Raw genomic sequence first — 27,134 nt, forward strand, 5'->3', positions numbered from 1 at the left:
ATTCACGAGCTGAAAAATAAGGTAACAAGCTTGGCTAATACAACAGGCCAGATAGAAGAGAGGATTAGTGAAATAGAAGACAAGCAACTTGAGGCACAACAGAGAGAGGAAGAAAGATACTCAAAACTTAAAAATAAAAGAGATAGCCCTACAAGAACTATCTGACTCCATCAGAAAGAATAACATAAGAATAATAGGTATATCAGAGGGAGAAGAGAGAGAAAATGGAATGGAGAACATACTCAAACAAATAATAGATGAGAACTTCCCAAGCCTGTGGAAAGAACTAAAGCCTCAAATTCATGAAGCAAACAGAACTCTGAGTTTTCTTAACCCCAACAAACCTACTCCAAGGCACATCATAATGAAATTGGCACAAACCAATGGCAAAGAAAATATTCTCAAGGCAGCCAGGGAAAAGAAGAATACAACATATAAAGGAAGGCCCATTAGACTATCATCAGATTTCTCAGCAGAAACCCTACAAGCTAGAAGAGAGTGGACCCCAATATTTAAAGTCCTTAAAGAGAGGAACTTTCAGCCACGAATACTATACCCATCAAAGCTATCCTTCAAATATGAAGGAGAAATAAAAACATTCACAGATACAGAAAAGATGAGGGAATTTATCATCAGAAAACCCCCACTCCAGGAATTACTAAAGGGGGTTCTCCAATCAGATACAAAGAACAAAAAAAAATAAAGCCACAAGTAAAAGCTCCAAGAAGAACACAATAAAACCAAATTTAAACTGTGACAACAACAAAAAGAAAGGGGAGAGAGGATGGAGATTAACAGTAGCAAAGGACGATGGAGTGCAAAAGTACTCACAAAATAGTGCGCTACAATGAACAGGGTAGGAACCCTTTTCATTACCTAAAGGTAACCACCATTGAAAAAAAACACCACAGAAGCACATGAGATAAAAAAGATAGCAACAGTGGAAAGATGTATGGAATAAACCAAATAAAAACAAAAGATAAAAAAACAAAAGAGAAGGATCAAACAAGACACAAAACTAACAGAAAGCAATCTATAAAATGGCAATAGGGAAATCACAAGTGTCAATAATTACACTAAATGTAAACGGATTAAACTCACCAATAAAAAGACACAGAGTAGCAGAATGGATTAAAAAAGAAATCCAACTGTATGCTGCCTACAGGAAATGCATCTAAGTAACAAGGATAAAAACAAACTCAAAGTGAAAGGCTGGAAAACAATACTCCAAGCAAATAACATCCAAAAAAAAGCAGGCGTAGCAATACTAATATCTAATAATGCTGACTACAAGACAACAAATGTACTCAGAAACAAAAAATGGCCATTTCATAATGGCTAAGGGGACACTGAATCAAGAAGACATAACAATTCTTAATATATATGCACCAAACCAAGGAGCACCAAAATATATAAGACAGCTACTGATTGACCTTAAAACAAAAACTGACAAAAATACAATCATACTTGGAGACCTCAATACACCGCTGACGGCTCTAGAGCGGTCATCCAAGCAGAGAATCAACAAAGATATAGTGGCCTTACACAAAACATTAGAGCACCTGGATATGATAGACATCTACAGGACATTTCATCCCAAAGTGACTGAGTATACATTTTTCTCCAGTGTACATGGATCATTCTCAAGAATTGAACATATATTGAGCCACAAAAACAACATCAGCAAATTCAGAAAAATCGAAGTTGTACCAAGCATATTTTCTGATCATAAAGCCATGAAACTAGAATTCAACTGCAAAAAGGAGGGAAAAAATCCCACAAAAATGTGGAAACTAAACAACATACTTTTAAAAAATGAATAGGTCAAAGAAGAAATAAGTGCAGAGATCAAAAGATATATACAGACTAATGAAAATGACAATACGACATATCAGAATCTATGGGATGCAGCAAAAGCAGTGATAAGAGGGAAGTTCATATCACTTCAGGCCTATATGAACAAACAAGAGAGAGCCGAAGTGAACCACTTAACTTCACACCTTAAGGAACTAGAAAAAGAAGAACAAAAACAACCCAAAACTAGCCGAAGAAAGGAGATAATAAAAATCAGAGCAGAAATAAATGAAATAGAGAACAGTAAAACTATAGAAAAAATTAATAGAACAAAGAGCTGGTTCTTTGAAAAGATCAATAAAATTGACAAGCCCTTGGCAAGACTTACCAAGGAAAAAAGAGAAAGAATTCATATAAATAAAATCCAAAATGAAACAGGAGAAATCACCACGGACACCGTAGATATACAAAGAATTATTGTAGAATACTATGAAAAACTTTATGCCACTAAATTCAACAATCTAGAAGAAATGGATAAATTCCTAGAACAATACAACCTTCCTAGACTGAGTCAAGAAGAAGCAGAAAGCCTAAACAGACCTATTAGTAGAGAAGAAATAAAAAAAAAACCATTAAAAACCTCCCCAAAAATAAAAGTCCAGGACCTGACGGCTATACCAGCGAATTTTATCAAACATTCAAAGAAGACTTGGTTCCTATTCTACTCAAAGTCTTCCAAAAAATTGAAGAAGAAGCAATACTTCCAAACACATTTTATGAGGCCAACATAACCCTCATACCAAAACCAGGCAAGGATGGCACAAAAAAAGAAAACTACAGACCAATATCTCTAATGAATACAGATGCTAAAATACTAAACAAAATATTAGCAAATCGAATACAACAACATATTAAAAAAATAATACTTCACGATCAAGTGGGATTCATCCCAGAATCTCAAGGATGGTTCAACATACGTAAAACGGTTAACATAATACACCATATCAACAAAACAAAGAACAAAAACCACATGATCTTATCAATAGACGCAGAAAAGGCTTTCGATAAAATACAACACAATTTTATGTTTAAGACTCTCAACAAAATGGGTATAGAAGGAAAATATCTCAACATGATAAAGGCCATATATGATAAACCATCAGCTAACATCATATTAAATGGCACAAAACTGAAGGCTTTCCCCCTTAAATCAGGAACAAGACAGGGTTGTCCACTCTCTCCACTCTTATTTAATGTGGTACTAGAGGTTCTAGCCAGAGCAATCAGACAAGACAAAGAAATAAAAGGCATCCATATCGGAAAAGAAGAAGTAAAGGTATCACTTTTTGCAGATGATATGATCCTATACATCGAAAACCCCAAAGAATCCACAAAAAGACTACTAGAAACAATAAGCCAATACAGTAAGGTCGCAGGATACAAAATTAACATACAGAAGTCAATAGCCTTTCTATATGCCAACAATGAAACAATTGAGAATGAACTCAAAAGAATAATCCCCTTCACAATTGCAACAAAAAAAAATAAAACACTTAGGAATAAACATAACAAAAAATGTAAAGGACTTATATAATGAAAACTATAAACCATTGTTAAGAGAAATTGAGAAAGATATAATGAGATGGAAGAATATTCCTTGTTCTTGGTTAGGAAGAATAAATATAATCAAGATGGCTATATTACCCAAAGCAATATACAAATTTAATGCAATTCCCATCAAAATTTCAATGACATTTTTTAAAGAAATAGAGCAAAAAATCATCAGATTTATATGGAACTATAAAAAACCCCGAATAGCCAAAGCAATCCTAAAGAAAAAGAATGAAGCTGGGGGCATTACAATACCTGACTTCAAACTATATTATAGGGCCACGACAATCAAAACAGCATGGTATTGGCAGAAAAATAGACACTCAGACCAATGGAACAGAATAGAAAGTCCAGAAATAAAACCACATATATATAGTCAAATAATCTTTGATAAAGGGGCCAAGAACATACAATGGAGAAAAGAAAGCCTCTTCAATAAATGGTGCTGGGAAAACTGGAAAGTCACATGCAAAAGAATGAAACTGGACTACAGTTTGTCCCCCTGTACTAAAATTAACTCAAAATGGATCAAAGATCTAAACATAAGACCTGAAACAATAAAGTACATAGAAGAAGACATAGGTACTCAACTCATGGACCTGGGTTTTAAAGAGCATTTTATGAATTTGACTCCAATGGCAAGAGAAGTGAAGGCAAAGATAAATGAATGGGACTACATCAGAATAAAAAGTTTTTGCTCAGCAAGAGAAACTGATAACAAAATAAACAGAAAGCCAACTAAATGGGAACTGATATTTTCAAACAACAGCTCAGATAAGGGCCTAATATCCAAAATATACAAAGAACTCATAAAACTCAACAACAAACAAACAAACAATCCAATAAAAAATGGGAAGAGGACATGAACAGACACTTCTCCCAGGAGGAAGTACAAATGGCCAACAGACATATGAAAAGATGCTCATCTTCTTTAGTTATTAGAGAAATGCAAATCAAAACTGCAATGAGATACCACCTCACACCTGTTAGATTAGCTATTATTAACAAGACGGGTAATAGCAAATGTTGGAGAGGCTGTGGAGAAAAAGGAACCCTCATACACTGTTGGTGGGAATGTAAAGTAGTAAAACCATTATGGAAGAAAGTATGGTGGTTCCTCAAATAACTGAAAATAGAACTACCTTATGACCCAGCAATCCCTCTACTGGGTATATACCCCAAAACCTCAGAAACATTGATACGTAAAGACACATGCAGCCCCATGTTCATTGCAGCATTGTTCACAGTGGTCAGGACATGGAAACAACCAAAAAGCCCTTCAATAGATGACTGGATAAAGAAGATGTGGCACATATACACTATGGAATACTACTCAGCCATAAGAAATGATGACATCGGATCATTTACAGCAAAATGGTGGGATCTTGATAACATTATATGAAGTGAAATAAGTAAATCAGAAAAAAACAAGAACTGCATTATTTCATACGTAGGTGGGACATAAAAGTGAAACTAAGAGACATTGATAAGAGTGTGGTGGTTACGGGGGGAGGGGGGAAAGAAAGAGGGAAAGGGGGAGGGGGAGGGGCAAAAAGAAAACTAGATAGAAGGTGACAGAGGACAATCTGACTTTGGGTGATGGGTATGCAACATAATTGAAAGACAAGATAATCTGGACTTGTTGATCTTTGAATATATGTAACCTGATTTATTGATGTCGCCCCATTAAAAAAATAAAATTATAATAAAAAAAAGAATGTTATTTATATTATATATATCCTATCATATATATACATGTATATCCTATCATATATATTCTGATAGGTAAAAAATATCCATTTTTTAAGGAGATTTTTGATAATGAAGTTTACTTTAATGTTTTCTAAAAGTATTTTTAATTTTTTAAGTTATATCACTTAGCTTATTTAGCTTTATGTTTGGGGTGAGTTCATCGCTGGTAATTACAACTAGAAATGGCTGATCTGTTGTGTTTATAGTAACATGTAAATCATTATTAACAAAAGTATTTTTGACTTTTAATGAGTCTGGGAAATTTCACAAACAAGATGCCAGACACATTTTCATTACAAATGTATATATCCTCTAAAATTAAGCAAATAAGAATTGATAAAATTATTTTTTGAAAGTTCTGTCAAAATGTATTCAATCTTCTCTTTGACCTTGCTTTGATTAAATAAATTTATCAAAAATTTATTTGGCATTTCACAAATAGTCATATTCAATATTTTTGTTGAAATACTTTATAGGAAAATCTTGGGAGAACAGAAGTGAAGATAAGGAGGAAGAATAAGAAATTTTCAATTACAAATATGTATTGAAGGCAATAATTGTAATATGTCTAAAAGGCTTAGTTTAGCATCTGTGACATTAGCTGAGATAAATGACTGAAAAACAAACAAAAAACTTTAATTCTCTCCTCTATGGTGGCATTACTAACTCACAGTATGATCAGTTGAGATGATTTATCAGAAAATTGTAAGAAAAAGTCTACATGCTAATCATACTATTGGATGTAATTTTCTTTCTAAAAAAAAAAAAAAGCATTTCTTCCACTTAAATTGAATGCTGTAGAGAAATTGAGGCATCTGTTCATGTAGAGAATGGGAGGAATGTTTAAAACGGCCTTTAAATAAACTGAAAATGTGCTTATTTGGAAGAAGGATGGGTATAATTAACTGTGATCAGTGCATAACTTTAGCTGCAAATATACAAATGAAATCATCCAAAATTAGAAAAAAAAATTTAAATTTAAATTTTTTTTAAATTTTTAAAAAAATCTTAAATTTTAAATTTAATTTTTTTAAATTTAAAAGTTTTTAATTTTTTAAATTTAAAGGTATATTCAGTGTTTATCATTTTATACTCAGTATAGAGAAAGGTACACTGTTACTGTTTTATAGTATGAAACACTCCAGGTGATTACTATGCTTACTATGCCACCACAAAATTGTTTTTTCCAGATCACTTTATCTGACAGGTAGTTATCAAATAGAGGACATGAGAATAAAGAATTTGGGGAAGAAGCAGCTAATGCCCCTCAAAATTATGTGTATTAACCTAGTAACATTGTTTCAACATGTATAAAGTAAAAGTCGATACAACTAAAAGAAGATAAATATACTAACATAGTTGGACGTTTTAATATACGCTTCTAAATATTACACAGAAAAGGCTGAAAAAATAATAAATTAGTAAGGTTATTGATGATTTAAAAAAATGTGATTCACTAACTTTGGCTGATGGACTTATGTAGAAGTCTACAACTAATAAATAACTTTAATGTACACAGTCCTTTTTAGTAATCATGGACATGTATCAAAATAGGTTATACAAATTAATCATTTATTTATAGTAACAGAAATCATATTACAATAGTGGTTACCTGTGGGGAAAGTTGAGAAGGAAGGAGCACAGAGGAGCCTCTAGATGCTGAAAATGGTTCTACAGTTTCTTATGGGTAGTGTTTACACAATAGTACACAAGTGTTTACGTTTATTATTTTGTGCAGCTGAGGTTTGTGTGCTTATCTGTATGTAGTTTACACCACAACATCAAATAAATAAACTAATATCTATTAGAAAATTCAACAAGAATCTAAAGTTTCACCCACATTAATAGAACTTTTGCCCTGGCTGTTTGGCTCAGTGGTAGAGCATTGGTCTAGATGGTGGAAGTTCAGGGTTTGATTCCTGGCCAGGGTACACAGAAGAAACCATCTCTTCTGTACCCTTCCCCCTCTCCTTTTTCTCAATCTCTCTCTTCCCCTTATGCACCTAAGGCTCCACTGGAGCAAAGTTGGCCCAGGTGCTGAGGATGGCTCCATGGCCTCCGCCTCAGACGCTAGAATGGCTCCAGTTGCAATGGAGCAATGCTCCAGATGGGCAGAACATCACCTCCTAGTGGGCATGCCAGGTGGATCTCAGTCTGTTGGTAGCATGCAGGAGTCTGTCTCTGCCTCCCCACTTCTCACTTCAGAAAAATACAAAAAAAAAAGAACTTTTGTATATCAGCTATGGAAGCTTCCCCATCTCTTCCCTATTCTCAGATATTTATTTAATAAATAATAAAATAATAAATGATATAAAATACTCAATTTTAATAATCAAATTTTGATTGCATTAACATATATATATATATATTTAAGGTGTCATCTTCTGAGCAACATTTAATTATATGTGGTAGTCTATTATGCTGTTAGCCCCAAATAAACCATGCCTCTACAAATTCCATTTGAGATGAGACTGTGACCCACTTTAAACAACAGAATGTGGAGGAACCGACATTGATTTAAGTTGAAGTGTCTGGCCAATGTTTTACAAAGGCCTGATAGCTTTTAGTTGCATGTGTGAGAACCCTGATAAACCAAGGCCAGCTGTTCTGGTGGGGGGACCACATGGAGTAAACACATGGAGAGAACATTTCAAAGGGGAGAAGTTCATAACTGCACAGAGAAAGAGGTCAATTGTTCTAGGGTCCTAGCTAAGCCCAGTCTCCAGCCAAACCAATAATACATCAATACATCCAACCAATAAACTACTAGCAAGCTGACCAGCAAAACAAACACCAGCTGAATCTAGCCCTGATGGTAGGATTGTGAGCTAATACAATAGCTGGTTTTTAAACCACTAAGTTTTAGGATGATTTGTTATGTAGGAATAGATAACTGAAACACTGTGCCATTAGCTTAGTTTGGGTTTGATGTTAAGTATAGTAATTAAGTAGAACTGAAATGGAATTTCACTGGGTTTGCCACAAGATTGACTTATGTTCACCTCAAGTAAGAGTGATGAAGCATATAATGGATTTTGAGTCTTTTAAAATCTGGCCTGAATTTCTATCAAAAGAATTCTCTTTATCTTAATTGAAGTTGAGTTAGTATTATGTTTGCAAAATAGCCACAGGGAGGCCTAATGACCTAGCTTTTGTATGGAAAATCAAAGGGTGAATCTTAATTTCACAAGCATTGAGAAGCTCCTTGCTTGTGTTTGAATCCAGAGGTTAGCATATTTAAAGACCTTTTGTATTGTCTTATTAAGATAATTTAAAGTGAAAGTGAAACAATGTGCATTCAACAAAGGAGAATATTTCTTTTAATTGCTTGAATAATTCAGGTTGGAAAAAATCTCAAATTGCATAAGTAAGAAGTAGAATGGGTTTGCAAGATAAATACAGGCACAGAGCTAAATGTGAATTTCAGATAAACAACAAATTTTTCCTGCAATATTTGGAACATATTAAAAATCATTACTTGTTTTATATAAAATCTTAATTTAACAAGCCTTTGTTATTTTTATTTGTTTACTCTGACAGCCAAAAAATAATAGTCAACAAGTCAGATGGAGGAAGGAAGAAAGGAATTAAGTTTGGGGTGAATTAAGTGGTAGAAAAGGAACTGGAGAGGTAGTCATGGAAAGGATAGAGTAAAGAAGTTTTAGAGAAAAAATTCCCCTGTTTTGGAAATAGAAAAATAAACATGTTAGCAAATCACAATAATATTTTAGGGCAACGTAAAATGTGTGGTCAAGAAGCTATAAAAGTGTCTGTATGGCCAGTAGCCACGGCCACCATCACAGCCGCCTGGCCCATGCAGGTTCGCATTTGATTTGGACAGACGGTAATGAAACCACGGAGCCAAGAACTGGTGGGTCATTATCTTTAATCCTATCTTGCACTCGGCAGGCAAGAAATACACACAGTGGGAAAACACTCCCCTTTCCATTCAGGGCTCCCAAAGCCACTGACTCATCTGAGTACTTCTAGAATCAAAGGTTTGTACCTCACCAGCCTTATTCACCTCTGTTCCCCATCTCCTTCTATTTGTACAAACTGGCTTCTCCTTCAGCACAACACCATCTTGGCTGCTTCTCCTGTCCTCCACATGGCCTTTCTCTGATCTCCTCTAGCATGTAGAACGTAATCACTGTTCCCCTGAACAATGTGATCTCTCTTGCTTTTAAAACCTTTTGGTGTTAAAGCCCTCCCCCAACACACATAACATAATCACGCCAATCCCAAGCAAGAAGGGCAACTAATATTATCACCTGGGCGACAGGCTTCTACGTGGGCATTACCATCTTTAACAAAGTTAGCATAATATATTTTATCTGCCCAACAGTGTCTCTTCATCATTTTTTGTAGGTGACCTCAACTTATCTTGTGTTCTCAGGAGATGCAGAAGTAAGACTTGACAGTTCATGGTATTTCATTTCCCCTCCTAGTTTACCTGTCATTGGAATAATGCAGTCTATTCTGAGAAAATGCCTAATGTTTCAGATTCTACCACCTCCTATTTACTTACCTTGTCACAGTAATTACAAAGACATGAGGATCTGATATTGATGGGGAAGGGGAGCACCCACACACTGGATGCTGGAACCAGGATTTTTATACCCCCACATTTCAAAAGAAAAGATTTGGCAAGAAATTTCTGAAAGATAATTTATCTGTATGTTTACTTTTTAGAATAGTCTAGATGAGTGGAATTATTTTGTATTCTTTTACTTGAAAAACATAATATGTAGGTCTATGAAGTAGGCAAAGATAAAATATTTATGGAAATGCAAGTAATTTTTTTAATATCTACTAACAAATGGCCTTTGTAGAGTCTATATTTATTATCTGTGCCTTGCTCTCACCAATATTTTCATTCTTTGTAAGCTTAGCTTTTACCCTAGGGTTCATGAGTTTGATGTAAAATAAAACTCTGTGTTGTGGCACAGACTTATTTTTCTGCTTTTTAAAATATAATCAGTGCTTAAAATCAACACCACTATTCTTTTCAAGGTTAAGTTTTTATGTTCAGAGAAAGTTGATGCTTTAGTAGTTTTAAAAAAAGAGCTATTCTTTTGAAACATTAAAAAAATACAAACATCTTAAATAGGTGTTAGAAACTCTTAATGCTGAAGAAATAGCTGGCTCCTGTGCATTTTCTATATTGTAGCCTGTTATGTCTCTTGATTCACTTTGTGAATCTCCACAAAATATTGCAGAATTTCAGCTGTGAGAGCTGAATATTTTCTCATATTTAAGTCATTAAAATGTGTTTTCTTATTTAGTAATGAACATGTATTCTTTCCATACAGTAGTATCTATGGTCTCTCATAGTTACTGTATACACAACTTTAGAATATTTGATTCAATTATCAGGTACATTAAAATCCTTTCCATGAAGTGATGAAAAAGTAGACAGGGTAATAATAAGCATATTATTACAGTGAAACCTCGGTTTTCATCAGTAATCAGTCCGAAAACAATTGGCGAAATCCGAAACCAACAAAAACTGAGGCAATTATATTTATATGAATCAATGTAAATCCAATTAATTTGTTCTAGACACTCAAAAATACATACCAAAACCATATTTCATAGAGAATAAATTTAGTATTTAATACTAAAAACAAAAAAATTAATATAAAATGAATATAAAAGACTAATGTAAAGAGTAAATGAACATTTAACATGGCATTTACCTTTCTGAAGACTCTTCTTGGCATATGGAAGATGGCGAGGAGGGCAGACAGAGGCACAAATATTATTGTCTGGAAGGAGAAGCTTCCTCCATAAGGACCTTAGGTATCAAGGGACTATTTGGGATCAATTCCCTTCTTGGTCTTTTGGTGCTAGGACCAGCTTCAGAGTCAGTGGACCCATGTCACACAGGAGGTCTGTTTCTGCTGCCTCTTTAAGATTTACCTAAAATGGGGCAAGGCATTAAGTATCATTGAACAAGTTGCAGACACAGACTGCAACAGCTTTGTCTGGGTGATTTTTCTCCATAAACCCCTGTACCTTACTCCAAATGGAGAAGATGTCCTTAATCTCTGAGGAAGGCACATTCTCCACTGTCTCTTCCTCCTCACCTGAAGCAACTTCTTCATCTGCTGTCTGCTGCACTTCTAGGTGACGGTCTTGCAGCTCTTCAGTGGTGAGTTCTTCACTGTGGTCATCCACCAACTCTTCCACATCATCACCACTCACCTCCAAACCCATGGACTTCCCCAAATCAACAATTGACTGCACCACATTTGTAGGATCATCAGGGGAAGGTTCAAACCCTTCAAAAATCTCTCTCATGCATACATCCTGGCCATAATTTCTTCCAGGCAGAGTTCATCATCCTGGATGTCACTTCCTGCCAAGCCTTATCTATGAGGCTAATGCAGTTGAGAATGTTAAAATGTTTTTTCCAGAACTCTCTTAAAGACAATTCTGTATCTGATGTCACATCAAAGTGCCTTTGCAACATTGCTTTTGCATATAGTTTCTTGAAATTTGAAATGACATTTGGGTCCACAGGGCAGATGAATGGCGTGGTATTAAGGGGCAAGAACTTCACTGTGATAAAACTGAACACCTCCAACAATGTGTCTTCCAAACCTGGAAGATGTGCAGGAGCATTGTACATTACCAGGAGGCACTTAAGGGGCAACTGATTATCCTGGATGGATTTTTTCACACTTGGGCCAAACACTTCATTCATCTACTTAATGAAAATTGGCCTCCTGACTCATGCTTTCTTGTTTGCCGCCCATATCACACACAATTTACTTTTAATTACATTGTTTCTGAACACTCTGGGAGTTTCTGCATGGTACACTAGTAAGGGCTTCACTTTACAATCACCACTAGCATTACCACACAACAAAAGAGTTAGCCTCTCTTTTATAGGCTCATGTCCTGGCAGTGCCTTTTCCTCCTGTGTAATGAACATCTTCTTTGGCATTTTCTTCCATAAAAGGCCAGTTTCATCACAGTTGAAGACTTGTTGGGGGATGAATCCTTCAGCCTCTATGCAATCTTTGAATTCGAACACAAACTTTTAGCCCCAGACTTGTCTGAACTCACACCTTCCTCATGCCTAGTAATACTGTGTATGCCAGTGCACATCTTGAATTTTTTGAACCAATCTCTGCTGGCCTTAAAATCACTAAGTACACTAGCACTTGTCCCAGGCATTTTCTTAATGAAATCGGCATAAAACAGTCTCTGGCCTTTTCACATATAATGGCCCTGAAACAGAATCGCCATCTAACTGTTTTTGATTGATCCAAATTAATAATAACTGTTCAACGTCAATTGTTTGCAATCTCTGTTTTGTTAGCACTCTCACATCTTTTGCTACATTAGCCTCCCTCATTGTTTCCTTTTTCACCACAATGGAACTTATCGTGCATGGCGACTTCCCGTACATGCAGCTGATTTCAGCAATCTTGAAGCTGCTCTCGTATTTTTCAGTGATTTTCTTCTTCAATTTGATCATGTTCCTGGCCTTCTTCTTTGAAGAGCTGCTGACTGTGAAAACTTTCTTTTGTTCTACGATGGAGCTAAAGGGAAAGGGTTAACTTATTAGCAAGGGAAACAACTGGAACAATGAGATTTGAGCACATGTGATTTTATCTTACGTGTGTTATGCACATTTTAAAACTGGAAAAAGCAGACACATTACACCAAATACTGTACAAATAGTAATCATTGACATGTAGTTGTAGTATTAGAACTTGCAATCAATAAAAAAAGCACAAAAACACTGGAAAGCAATGGAATTGTTTGGTTAAATGCATGGGCTGATGCTCACACAACCAGAAACAATGCCACACTGAGCAGGAGAATGCGTGGGTCACCCATTTTTTTCCACAAAATTAGCAGTGTGGTCACATGGGTATGCCGATAAAATCCAAGGCAACTAACATAACCAAGACAAATTTTTCTGAAAAAGTCTTTGAAAACCGAAACCAATGATAACCGAAGTCAACGAAAACTGAGGCATTGCTGTATCTGGAATATAGTGGAAATTATATCATCTTCAGAAGAAAATTAAAAAGAAAAAAATTTAATACACAATTTATATTTTTTGCAACATTTGACTCAAGAAACAAGATAAAATTGATTATAACAAAATAATAAATGATTTAAAAATGAGATTATGCCTGACCTGTGGTGATGCAATGGATAAATCATCAACCTGAAATGCTGAGGTCACCGATTCAAAATCTTGGTTTTGTCTGGCCAAGGCATATATTGGAGTTGACGCTTTCTGTTCTTCTCTCTCTCTCTCTCTCTCTCTCTCTTCTCTAAAATGAATAAATAAAATCTTTAAAGGAATTTTTTAAAAATTAGATTATTCTTTAATTGATTTTTAAAACTTTTAAATTAATTATATTACTGGATCCTTACAGTAGGCCTATACTAATCTAAAAAGTGATTAAACAGACAAATCAGCTTTATAATCAAATGCCAATAAATGGATAATAAACATTAGGGATAATATGGGCCCCAGATTTACCCTCTTCTCTGACTCATATTCTGGAAACTGCTTTTATTTTTATAATTGTTATCAGTTTAAAGTGTTCACATTCTTTATTTTCTGCCTGTAATGTATTGAGAGCAAGGGCTTTACCTAGTTCTGCACATCTGGTCTCTACCAAGACATGTTTGGTGAATTGAGTTTCAACTTTAAGATCAAGATGGGAATGATCTTATTATAGAAACTGTAAATGAAAGTCAGAAAGCTTTCTCTGTTTTATCTTCAGTTGGGAAAAAAATAACTACCTGCATAAACTTGGTTGAGTATTCTTTTCATACATAATAGCTATCAAACTGCATACTACGCATAAAATATTAGCACAGGCAGAACCAACAGCCAAAAACCACACCTGCCAAACTTGGTGAAACAACAGTTTTGTCTTCCAAATCAAGGCTAAACTCTGTAGGAGAGAAACTTATTTTGAAATAAGCAGAGTCCTAAAGTATTATGCAATTGGCAAAATTTACTATGCATTTATGGTATTACAAGTTTACTGTATTTGGGTTTGTTCCAATAATTTCACATAGCTGGTAGAAATTGTATCTTATGTGATGATTTAATCTAACCACAGCTGCAGCAATATAAATTATACTTAAGACTGTGTTGATTGATTATAATCAGTTGTAATCATGTCTTATAATTACATTGCATTCTAGATGCAGACACTGTTTAAGCCCACTCAGCACTGAGCTATATAAAGAAGATTATTTGTTATTTCTGACAGTCTCAGTCAACATTCAAAATTGCCTGAAAACAATAAGTTTTATTAAATTTATTGTCCAGGCATCAATAAGTTTTTTGATTTATCAACAGAAGTTAAAATAAAATTGCAAACCAGTCTAAAGCTTATTAACTACTATTTATATCAGAAATAACTTCTTAAAAACTTCCATAATTCATGGTATAAATTACATTGATGTGCCAATTTTTAGATATATTGTATTTCAAAATATGTATATTTTACCTAAAAATAATAAATTGGGAAAGTGGAGAACATGGAAAGTTATAGATAAAACAATATCGGCAGAATATTTATAATTTATTAAAGCAGAGTAAAGGGTGCATAGAAGTTTGTTATAGTATTCTCTTAAATGGTATGCTGAAAATTTTCCTTACTAAAATATTATATATATCATATATAATATTATATATCAATATCTATCTATGTATATATATATATCACCTTACACCTGTCAGAATGGCTTTCATCAATAAATCAACAAACAACAAGTGTTGGGAAGGATGTGGAGAAAAGAGAAACTTCATGCACTGTTGATGTGAATGCAGATTCGTGCAGCCACTGTGGAAGGAAATATAAAGTTACATTAAAAAATTAAAAACAAGCCTGACTGGGTGGTGGCGCAGTGGATAGAATGTTGGACTGGGGTGCAGAGGACCCAGTTCGAGACCCCGAGGTCGCCAGCTTTCTTTTTTTTTTAAATGGAACCACTTTATTTTATTTTTTAATTTTAATTTTTTCAGAGGCAGAGAGAGAGAGTCAGAAAGAGGGATAGATAGGAATAGACAGACAGGAATGGAGAGAGATGAGAAGCATCAATCATTAGTTTTTCGTTACGACACCTTAGTTGTTCATTGATTGCTTTCTCATGGTTCATTGACCATGGGGCTTGACCCTTGCTCGAGCCAGCGACCTTGGGTCCAAGCTGGTGAGCTTTTGCTCAAACCAGATGAGGCCACCAGCTTGGACTCAAGGTTGCTAGCTCGAGCAAGGGGTTACTTGGTCTGCTGCAGCCTCACGGTCAAGGCACATATGAGAAAGCAATCAATGAACAACTAAGGTGTCACAATGAAAAACTAATGATTGATGCTTTTCATCTCTCTTCGTTCTTGTCTGTCTGTCCCTATCTATCCCTCTCTCTGACTTTCTCTCTCTCTGTCACTGTAAAATAATAATAATAATAAATAAATAAATAAATAAATAAATAAATGAAAAAAAATTTAAAACAAAACAGCTTTATGACGCAGAGATTCTGTTTCTGGGAATATATCTGAAGAAACCTGAAATATTAATTTAAAAGGATATATGCACCTTTGTTCACTGCAGCACTATTTACAATAGCCAAGATTTAGAAGCAGCCCAGGTGTCCATCGGTAGATGAGTGGATAAAAAAGCTGTGATATATTTACACAGTGCAATACTACTCTGCTATAAAAAATAAGGAAATCTTACCTTTTGTGGTAGCATGGATAGACCTGGAGAGTATTCTGTTAAGTGAAATAAGCCATTCAGGGAAAGATAGATCCCATAAAATTCCACTTATATGTGAAATTTAATGATCAAAATAAGCTAACTAACAAAATACTAAGTAACTCATAGGTACAGAGAACACACTGACAGCTATCAGAGGGGAGCAGGGTTGGTGGCTGAGTAAAAATGTGAAGGGAGTAAGAAAAAAATTCTCATCTCATGGACACAAACAACAGTATAGTGATTATCAGAAGTCAGGGATTAAGGGGGAGGTTGAAGAGGGTATGGAGGGATAAATGGTGATGGAAGAGAATAATAGACTTAAAGTGGTGAACACACAATACAATATCCAGATAATGTGTTATAGAATTGTACACCGAAAACCTTTTGTAATTCTATTAACTAGTGTTATCTGAATAAATTTAATACAAAATTTTTTTAAAGTTATAAGTATAAACTCTCTGAGATCAAAGCAAGCAGTAAATCTGTATGCCCCACACTACAGTATATGTAAAAAGCATTCAATAAATACATATATGATGATGAAAAAAAAAGTTGGTATATATTAAGGTGACCAGCTTTTTTAAATGAAAAGGAGGACAAAAATAAATTGAAGAAAACAATATCGTAAATTAAAGAAACATTTTATTCATTGCAACAATAATACTCTATAATATAATAAATGCATAATAAAAACATTTGTAATATTTTATATTATAATTATGCCTACATGCCTATTAATTTTTAATAATAAGTGTAAGAAAAAGTATTCATTTAGATATAAATATGTTACATCACATGCAATGGATCGACTCTGCATTGATCAAATACATACATTTACAGATTAGTCTTCCAATATCAAAAAGAAGGACATGCAAAAGGACACTTCTCGAGGGAGGAGGAAACTTATAAAAGAAGGACTGTCCTCCCTAAAGAAGGACGACTGGTCATCTTATATGTGTGTGTGTATGTGTGTGTGTGTGTGTGTGTGTATATGATCGATAAAATGGCTACTCAGCCACCATCTTTCTTAAGAACAATGCAGGCCTGAAGGAAGAAGAAGGACTTGCTTAATCGGTAATCCAGCTCAAACCTGCTTTACAGCTGGATGCTGAAAGGGGGTAATTGGATCAGAGTACAAATGATTTTGAGGAAGTGCGGCAGCGCCATTCCCAACCACAAACAGAAGAAGTGATATTTCAGCCATCTTTGCCCAAGGCCCTTTGACAAATCCATATAACTCTTGCCCCATCCTTCCCTTGGGATTAACACTCTTTGCTGGTCTCAGCCCAATTGTACCAAGGAGCTTTTAAAATAAATTTTCCTTTTGGAAAAACAAGTAGCCTCTTGTTTTTCGTTCGTGGTTTCCATCTTTCAATATATACCTTTTTGATAATATTGAATCGACATTATATATGTGTGTTCATGTATATTATCACTATAGGTAGTAATAACAAATGTGTTATTTAATATTTACATATCTAAATTCTTATGCTTTTTCTCCCAAACCCTAAAGAACTTTTTTTTTTTTCATTTTTCCGAAGCTGGAAATGGGGAGGCAGTCAGACAGACTCCCGCATGCGCCCGACCGGGATCCACCCGGCATGCCCACCAGGGGGCGATGTTCTGCCCATCTGGGGCGTCGCCCTGTTGCATCCAGAGCCATTCTAGCGCCTGAAGCAGAGGCCACAGAGCCATCCCCAGTGCCCTGGCCATCTTTGCTCCAATGGAGCCTTGGCTGCGGGAGGGGAAGAGAGAGACAGAGAGGAAGGAGAGGGGGAGGGGTAGAGAAGCAGATGGGCGCTTCTCCTGTGTGCCCTGGCCGGGAATCGAACCCGGGTCCTCCGCACGCCAGGCCGACGCTCTACCGCTGAGCCAACCGGCCAGGGCAAGAACTATTTTTGAACAATTATTTCTCCTAACTATAAACCTTTGTTCTCTGATTTTAGCCTAATAGTCTCCATGATGACCACTTTTCACCTGCACTTTCAGTAAGCCTCAGCAATCAGTCATACTTGAATATGGTATTACTGTATCATCAGAGCCTTTTTATTAAAAATGATTGTGCTTCATACAATTAACTACAGCTCCCACAAGAAACATTTGTATTATGAACAAGTTGCACATAATTATCAGGCAGATTTTATTCTGATTAAAATTCTAACTGTCTTGGGGTAAATGGAAAGCCAAAAAGTAAATGTTGGGCAAATAAATTTGTAAAATGTGGTTTTTAGGCTTATTTCCTTCTATTTTGCATCGGCCTGGGCAGCGCCATGTGTACATAGTATGTGAAAGACTGTGGTGCTTGCCCTCAGGGCAGCAGGTTGCAAACTGTGGATTACCTTCTTGCTTGGGAGGGGCCACTGTATTGCTAATATTTGATGGAGAAGAGATTTTTTTCCCCAGCCAGGGTTTTGCAGGAAGAGAAGAAGGATTGCAGATGTGGAACCTGAACTGAGGGGCTTTGGGAACTCTGTTGAGGCTGGTGGGGGCCTTTAATTCCAGGAGGAGCTGGAGATGATTTTCTGAGTTGTGGAACTGGAGAATACATCAAGGCTTTGGGAGCTCTGAATAAGAGGAAAGCATTCTTCCCTGACTATTTGCCTGCCCACTGGTACGAGACCTTAATAAATGGAATGGCTCACCATTTTTTGGCTTTACTATTTCTTTACGGTCTGCTCAAATCCAATAAGAAGCTACATGACCATGACTGTGGCTGCCACTAGCCATACATCTGACATAGTCAGCAGGATTTGGATCAGCTTGGTATGGAGCTGCAGCCAACTTTGAGGGGTAGGGTAGAGGACTAGTGGTTGTTATGGTTCCTCATAGCTGTCATTTTGGGGACCATGGGCTGACTGTCCTTTATAGTCTTGTGAGGAGAAACCAAGAGCTCTTTGCAAGAGGCTGCTTGAGGTCTACAAACTGAGCAGCAGCAGCAGCAGGTGCTGGAATGGTCACAGGAGAAAGAGCTGCAGATCATGGAACTGGAGTGAGCACTGGAAAAGGAGGTCAACTGGGTTTGGGAGTTGCAAATGCAGACTGAGCAAAACTGATGATGCCTGGAACTGGAATGAGCTCTGAAAAAGGAGGCAGCATGGGTTCATGAGTTGCAATTTGCCCTGGAAGTTGAACATTGGCAGCAGCAGTTGTTGGAGGAACAACTGTAGTTTCAGCTTCAGGACAAGAGCCATCAGCTGCAAAAGCCTAAGATGGAGCCCTGCTGGTAGAGTGGCTCTGAGTTGGTGAGAGCAGGCATTTCCAGCTCCTCTTCTGAGGATGAGGAGGCTCAGACTGAAGCTGCCATCCACAGACTCCAGAAGGTAAAAGCCAAGCAGCAAAAAGTACCTACGAAGCCGCTGGTAGGTTTGCTGTGATTGTGGAACATAGGGGTGGATAGCATCATTCTCTCTAGAGCAGAAGGGGGAATATTGCCCACTATTGCCATGTGCTTTCTTTGGGGCAGTGACTTCAGAGCTGCCATGATGGCAGGGATGACGGGGGAGGCCTGAAGCCCCATGTAAACCTAGTTGCCTGCTGTATGGCCAGAAGCTGCCGCCATCGTGGCCATTCACATGCAATTTCTCATTAAATTCGGGCAGACGGTAAAGAAATGGCGGAGTTGGGAGATGGTGGGACATTCTGTTTATTGGTGTCTCACCAAGACAGGCAAGCCACAGAAAAGCAAAGGAAAAATCAGAAAACCTGCTTTTCCCATGGAGGCTAAGGGATCAAGGAGAAGAGAAAAAAAAATTTTACTGCACCTCTCAGCAGTGGGGACAGAATCTCTCTTCCAGTAAACATTAGAAAGAAAGTGGCCAGTCCCAAACAGGAAGACAAACTGTGACCTCACAGACCACTATATCAGGCTTTTCCCAGCCCCCAATGCAAAGTATACATGAGCAAATATAAAAGTCATATTTACAAATGTTGCAGTCCAGCCACAACAAGTATATTTTAGGGTCCTGAACAGGAAAAGGTATGGAACTGAAATAAATGACAGACAGGGACTTAAAGAGATTATATATATGGGTTCAGGAGGATGCCATGGCAAACAGTCTCTACTGTTCCTTAGCCATAATGTGCCTTCTCCCAGAAACACATCCACTTTTATTCATAGAGAAAATGTGGTCCATCAGCAATTTAATTAAGTTTCCAAGTCAACTCAAAGACAACCCCCACCATACCATCCAAATCTACTTTACACTAATAAGAAACTAGCTTCCAGCCTCCTCCAGAAAACATGGGTGAGACAAACGAGAATCAGGTGTAGCTCTTTGTTAACTAGGCTAATGAGGTGGGGTTTGGGCCCAGCACCTCTGTCCAGATTGCAAAACTACCCTGTTTATCTATTTGGTCCCCAACATACAAACTTATTTGACCAATACCTGTAATGGACCTTTACCTTGGTAATTTGCACAGACAGCTGGGCTGTCTATCATGGACTGACTCTTCGACTGTGACAAGAGGGGAGTACCCGCTCACTTGTTGTGTGGACATGCCAGTATAATACTGTGGACATTTGACAGTATGGGGACCCTGATGGGGATGGGCAGCTCTAGTGGAGGCCCTCTGCACCAGAATGCACCAAGGACACATAAGGGTTCCATGGACACAGTCCTGAGGCCCTCCCACCTACCATGGACTAGGGGGCTAGAGATGAGTCTCCAGTTTGAGCTTTGGGCAAAGTGCTCAGAGAGACACTGTGAAGGGCACCTTTGTAATTGTTGGAATTGTGTAACTTGTGCTGTTACTGTAGTTTCTTTATGTAATGTACCTCGTTCCTTACACAGGAATGCCTGTGGTATAGATTGTAAAGTGAGCAAAGGGGGTTGATTGTTGAGCAAATAAGTTTGTAAAATATGTTTTTTAGGTTTGCTCGCTTATATTTTGCGTTGGCCTGGGCAGTGGCATGTGTATATAGTCTGTGAAAGGCTGTGGGGCTTGCCCTCAAGGCGGCAGGTTGCAAATTGCAGATTACCTTTCAGTTTGGGAGGGGTCATCGTATTGTTAATATTTGCTGGAGAATGGATTTTTTCCTGAACCTGAGTTTTGCAAGAAGAGAAGGCGTTCAGATGTGGAACTGGAGCTGAGGGGCTTTGGGAGCTTGCTGAGGCTGGTGGGAGCCTTTGATTCCAGAAAGAACCAGAGATGATTTTTTGGGTTGTGGAATTGGATAATCTGTCAGGGCTTTAGGAGCTCTGAACGAGGGGGAAGTGCTCTTCCCTGCCTGTTTGCTTGTTAGCCGGTACAAGACTTTAATAAATAAAATGGCCCACCATTTTTCGGCTCCAGTTTTTTTTACCTCCTGTCCAAATCCAATGAGAATCTGCATGGTCACTACAGTGGTGGTCACTGGCCATACAGTAAGATTTAAAATTTAGATTTCAGATTAGTTGCTAATTGTATATATATATATATATATTTAGATTTTGGCAACTTATTTAACATCCTTAGATTTAAGGTTTTCCTTTCTTTGTGTTTAGAGACAGTGACTATAAACCCGTATGATAAAAGTTTGATCCAGAAAATTAATATGGATAAAATACCTGTCTTTGATTTTTCATCTATTATTACTATCTTTTATGCTCATACATGAGTATTTGAATATGGTTTACCAATTCACTTCTGGCACCAGAAGTAGTGCTGATCTATTATAGCACTCTCATTAACACCAACACTTTTACACTTCTTTGGACTTCCTTTCATTGCTTGCCTAACAAAATGTCAAATGCATCTTTTTCTTCATTTGCCATTTTAGCTCACATCTCAAAACTGAAAACAGCCCATTTTAAATACCCACATATTTAAAAGAATTCCTATGCCCAATGACTTTAGAAAATAATCCAAAACTAATTTGTCTCTACCTGCTTTTCCTTTTTATAAAAAACAAACAAACCTATTTTTATCAAGAAAGAGAAGACTGGGCATGAAGAAAGTCATCAGAGAGCTGTGTGATTCTCCATAATCTTTTTGGTAAAGAAGAGAGGAACCACATTTCTCACTCTAAGTCACGGGAGGAAAACTTCGTTTGTGAATTATAAAGAATGGTGATTAACATATGACTGGAAAAAATCTAAGGGAGAGAAAGTTGTAATATTTGACGGGTGAATGATAGTAAAAGCCAGCTGCACTAAAATGGAAAGGGTACATGTTTCCTCCAGGACACCATAGAAACTAAGGACAGTAGGCACATTGAGAAACCTTGAAAAGATCCAAGTAAGAGGACTGTCCTCAGCATAAGTAATGTGTGTGGTATACATATTTCAGAAATGGCTGATGGGAAAGTAATATATAACAAGGAACTGTGTCACTTAACTAAGCAGTAGTTGAGAAGCCCTCAAAATGGGATAAGTGGGGTCAATTCTTGAAAACTAATAAAAATTTCCCTAGGGGAGAACAACACTAATAATACTTGGAGATTTGCCAGTACAAAAGTTCATTTACCAAGTTACAACAGTATCTACTACAAAATCGCCCATGTTGCACCTAGGAAATGCTCAATAGGAGATAGGGTATAAAGGAAAGAAAGCAATACCATTTTTCACTATTGTTTTCATCAGATGGATAAGGCCTGGGCTATATAAATAGGGAGTCTAGATAAGGGTTGAGCTGAGTTGAGGAGGGAGAATTTTTTTTTTTTTTTTTTTTTTTTTTTGAGAGAGAGAGAAGCAGGGAGAAAGAGACAGAAACATGGAGCTGTTCCTGTATGTGTCCTGATCGGGGAATCAAACTGGCAACCTTTGTTCTCCAGGACGATCCTCCAACCAACTGAGCTATTCAGCCAAGACTTAATGATTTATTGTTTCAGAGAGACAGAGAGAGAAGCATTCATTTGTTGTTCCACTCAGTTGTGCATTCATTGTTTGCTTCATGTGTGTCCTGACCGACAACCTTTTTGTTTTGGGATGGCGCTCTTAACTGACTGAGCAAACTGGCCAGGGACAGAAGGGAAAACTTAAACCTGAAGTGAGCTTGATAATTCTCTAAAGCAGAGCTGTGCTTATTGCAAAATATAATATAAATAACAGAACTATGAGGGTGATTATTGCATTAACCTGTAAAAAGTAGAGAGAAACTACTTTTCTTTCATTTTTTTTTTTCTTTACAAGAAACTTTTTCGTTTAAAAGAACTGGTGTTATTTTTGAAACTTGTGAAAAAATAATCCTGTCAAGAAAAGGGAGTTTTGGAACAACAATTCATGGCAATAGAAGAAAGATCTAATCATATGTTTCCTATAATTGTAATGGATTGTTGCCTCATATCTTTTCATAATTATTTTCATGAACAGAAAGAAAATGCCTCAAAATAATTTAAAGTAAAAATAAAAAAGAAAATTGGAAGTATACAAAACAATCTCTACCACCAATGAGATCTCTTCATATTCATCTGCTTCACATAACTGAGTCTCAGAAAATTTTAGAGAGAAAATTTTTAAAAAGTTATAATTTGGAGGTATGACTAGTGATCTTGAGGTCAGAAGCGGGATTCAGCCTGTTCACACAGGTTCGGCAGAACCAATACCTAACTTTTTGTTGTGTTTGGCAAACTGGTTATTAAAATGGCACTTGTGATCAGGATTTTCCCTCAGGTGGGCACCTGGGCAGCCACCCAATGTGGAAATCACAAACTTACATACTTTACTCATTTTTTAATGTTCATCTGTGCAGCAAAATATTCTAAGTGCCCATAGTAATGTTCATTCCGTCCACAGGTGAAAAAGATTTGATAGAACTATGCTTGTTCTATCATTTGTTTATTCATTTCATAAACTCATTATACCTTTCATGAAATACTACATTTTAATTCCCTCCCGTTTGTTACTTCAGTAAACATATAATATAAAGAGAAAAAGTACCAAAAAATCAAGGAATGACAAATTGTCATTTGTTTCAGCTTTGAGTTATGCCCAAAATTCCGCCAAGATATTATGAATGCGCTTGTGTTTTCTGAACAGTGAAATCAATAGAAAGCTAGGACACAATGGACCAATAGAAAAATAGATTTTAAGGGTTATCTTACTGCCCATTCCAGAATCCATGGAAGAATACTTACAACTTTTTCATGACAAACAGGTTTGTCATACACATTATTCAATAATATTTAATCTGCATAGTTTATGTTATTCATTAATTCAGCCTAGAAATTTTAACTTAGTATCAATAAAATGAAGAAAATGTACCCAACATGTTCTGACTGATATTTATCAATAGTATAAGCACAGTGCTTTGTTAATAAAAACTTAGATATGACCACAATTGTACAAAAATTTCTCTGAGAATTTAAAGACAGACATCTTAAAGCAAATAAATCAATAATTTTTAATTTTGGGGAATCATCACATGAAATAGAGGATTCTGAACAAGTAAAATTTTCGCTTTCTAAGATTGATTCTGTCGATGTATCTGAAATTTCAGATCACAGACTGGGTAAACCAGCTGCAAACAAAACACATCCCCTAAAGGTTGAGCTGAAAGGCCTAAAGATGCACTGCACATTCAAGGCACTGTTAACAAAAGTATCAAAAGTTAGGTTTTGTTTATTGCTTCATGAAGGATTTTTTGTAATATTAATGTGCTAAGAATCCTGTACTATACCTTGGCTTGATGTACCTTGCAATTTAATGCAACAGTTTGAAACCCATATTACAAAAATCATCAAAATAGCATAAAAGAGTACAACACAAGTTCTTAAAATCAGCATTCTATAAACGCAGTCAAGTTACATATGATGCATCTTATGATGATGTTATGGAAGAGCTTAACCTAACAATATTACTGCACAGGAAGACGGTCATTGACTTAAATTTCATATACAAACTTAATAGTAATCTTCTTGAGTGTCCTGCTCTCCTTGAGACCGTGTTTCAATCTTCCTAAAGTCATAACATGAGAAAGTAAGTTTTTAAATGTGAGTTTCTGTAGAAGAAACTATGCTTACTTTAGTGCCATTAAGAGAATGATGAGGGAATATAATGAACGACCTCTTGATATTGATATAAATAATTATCATTATGCAGCTTTAATAATATTTCAAGTGAGGATACCAATCAAGAAGCAATATGGAAATGTCTTAAATAACAGTTCTGTTATTTTTTGTCAGGTGTTATTTCATATTTTTATTAATATTTTAAAACACTTTTTTTATAACATGTGTACCTCTTTTTTGTTTCTATTACATTTATTTATTTATTTATTATTAATTTTTAATTTATTATGTTTACATGTATTCAAATGTCCTACTGAATATAACTCCCTTACTCCCTCACCCCTGTGTCCCTTTTTATACCTCTTTACCCTCCTCCTCCTAACTCCCTCCCCCCTTCCCTCTAGGATATGCTGTCCTATTATCTAAATCTCATGTTATGTATATATAGTTTCACTAATCCCATTACCTTCTCTTATCTCATCCCCTCATCCCCTTTCCCTCTGACTGCTGTCCCTCTGGTCCTTGTGACCCCGTCTCTGCCTCCATTCCATTCCTTAGTTCACTTTGTGCATTAGATTCCACAAATATGTGAGATCATATGATATTTTTCTTTCTCCTTAAGAGGAAGACAATGGAGATTAAGTTAAAAGGGTAAATTTAAATTTCCCCAACATCTTTGCAATAGTACCATATAAAACTCTTAATCAATATATCTCACAGCCAGATGACCTGAGTTCCAGTCCCAGCTTGGTCATTTCTTACTTGAGGGACCTCAGGACCATATCTTATCCTCTCCATACATCAGTTTCCTTAGCTGTAAAAAGTAGATTTAATGTTTTACCACTGAAGTACACACAGTGTAGTGAATATACTCTATTGGTGCCTGGACTGTCGAATCCCCAAAGCATTCATTTGAGAACCGTTGGCAAGTAGAAAAACCATGGGGAGACAGATGTGGTTGAATATGGCTGTGGACTACGCAGTCCAGGTAGAATACAAATAGAAGATAGTGCAATTATGATCTAAAAACATTTTCCTAATATGATATATAATATAATAATAAAAACATACTGTATTTGTCTGATAATTTAATTATGGGTACTATTTATGGGAAGTGTTTGCATTTTGTTTTATAAATTTTTCCCTGGCACATTATAATGCTGTATGACACTTTTCACTAACACGGGTAACCGAATGTTACATTTTCTAGCCATGGAAAAATTTCTCACTTTTGCTGTGTACTTGGACAACATTATACCTGGAAACATACTTTTCTTTGCAGTATTGGACAAATGATAGCAAACCATTGATGATCCAAAACTATCTCACTTTTCTTGCACCTAAAGTTCTTAAAGTCAGAGTGGGATACTTGTAAGAACATGGGTGCTGGAATCGGAAGGCCCAGGTTAGAACTCCAGCTGGGGAGATACTTTCCTCTGCCATCGAATGAAGTGAGGTACTGAACCTCTGTAGGACTCCTTTTCCTTATCTGGTCAGGGTAGTGTCAAAACAGAGATGCACTAAGAACTGGTTTCTGCCTTTTACAACAGTTCTAGGAAACAGTTCTGGTTTAGGCAAATAATCAACATGTTCAAATGAGCCCAGACTGATTCACTTAAACTGAAGTGGAGAACTGAAGCAATTCTTGTAATTCAAACAGAGGAAACATTCTCAACTATTTAAATATTTTAGGCAACAGTGTTTCTTGGGCCTGAATTATGAGTGGTTGCCCTGTACTCCTCTTTGCCTCACATGGGTAAACCCCACCCAAGTGTGCAGCAGTGATTTTAATGGGCTCAGTCAGGCTAAAACTCTAATGAAATGGTTCCATATAAAACAGTCAATAGCATTTTAACTTCAAGCCAATGCATTGAGGGAACTGAAAAATCTCCTGGGAAAAATCAGTAGAACAATTAGATAGACAGAGAAATGCTACTAATTGCTAATGATCAGCTAAAATATATGTAGATGCCTGGTATGTTACTGTACAGGTGTGAAGTTCCATTTGACATTTGTCTTAGATTTATTGTCTGACATTTGTGTAACTTCCAATTAAAGCAGAATAATGATAATTAGATAAGAAATCTGTTCTTTAAGCTCTAAAATTTTACTTCATTCCTTACATACCATAAAATTCACTACATTGACATTTAACTAAAATTTTTTTTCTTCTGGCTCTATAAAACATGTATTAACAGAAAACTAATAAATTTTATTATATTCCTGCACATTTTTGAGATTAATGGTCTAGGAAAAATATGAATATTAATAGTCCCATTTAAAAAATACAAACACAAGGCTGATAG

The sequence above is a fragment of the Saccopteryx bilineata genome, chromosome 3 (assembly GCF_036850765.1).
Source record: "Saccopteryx bilineata isolate mSacBil1 chromosome 3, mSacBil1_pri_phased_curated, whole genome shotgun sequence".
Classification (NCBI taxonomy): domain Eukaryota; kingdom Metazoa; phylum Chordata; class Mammalia; order Chiroptera; family Emballonuridae; genus Saccopteryx; species Saccopteryx bilineata.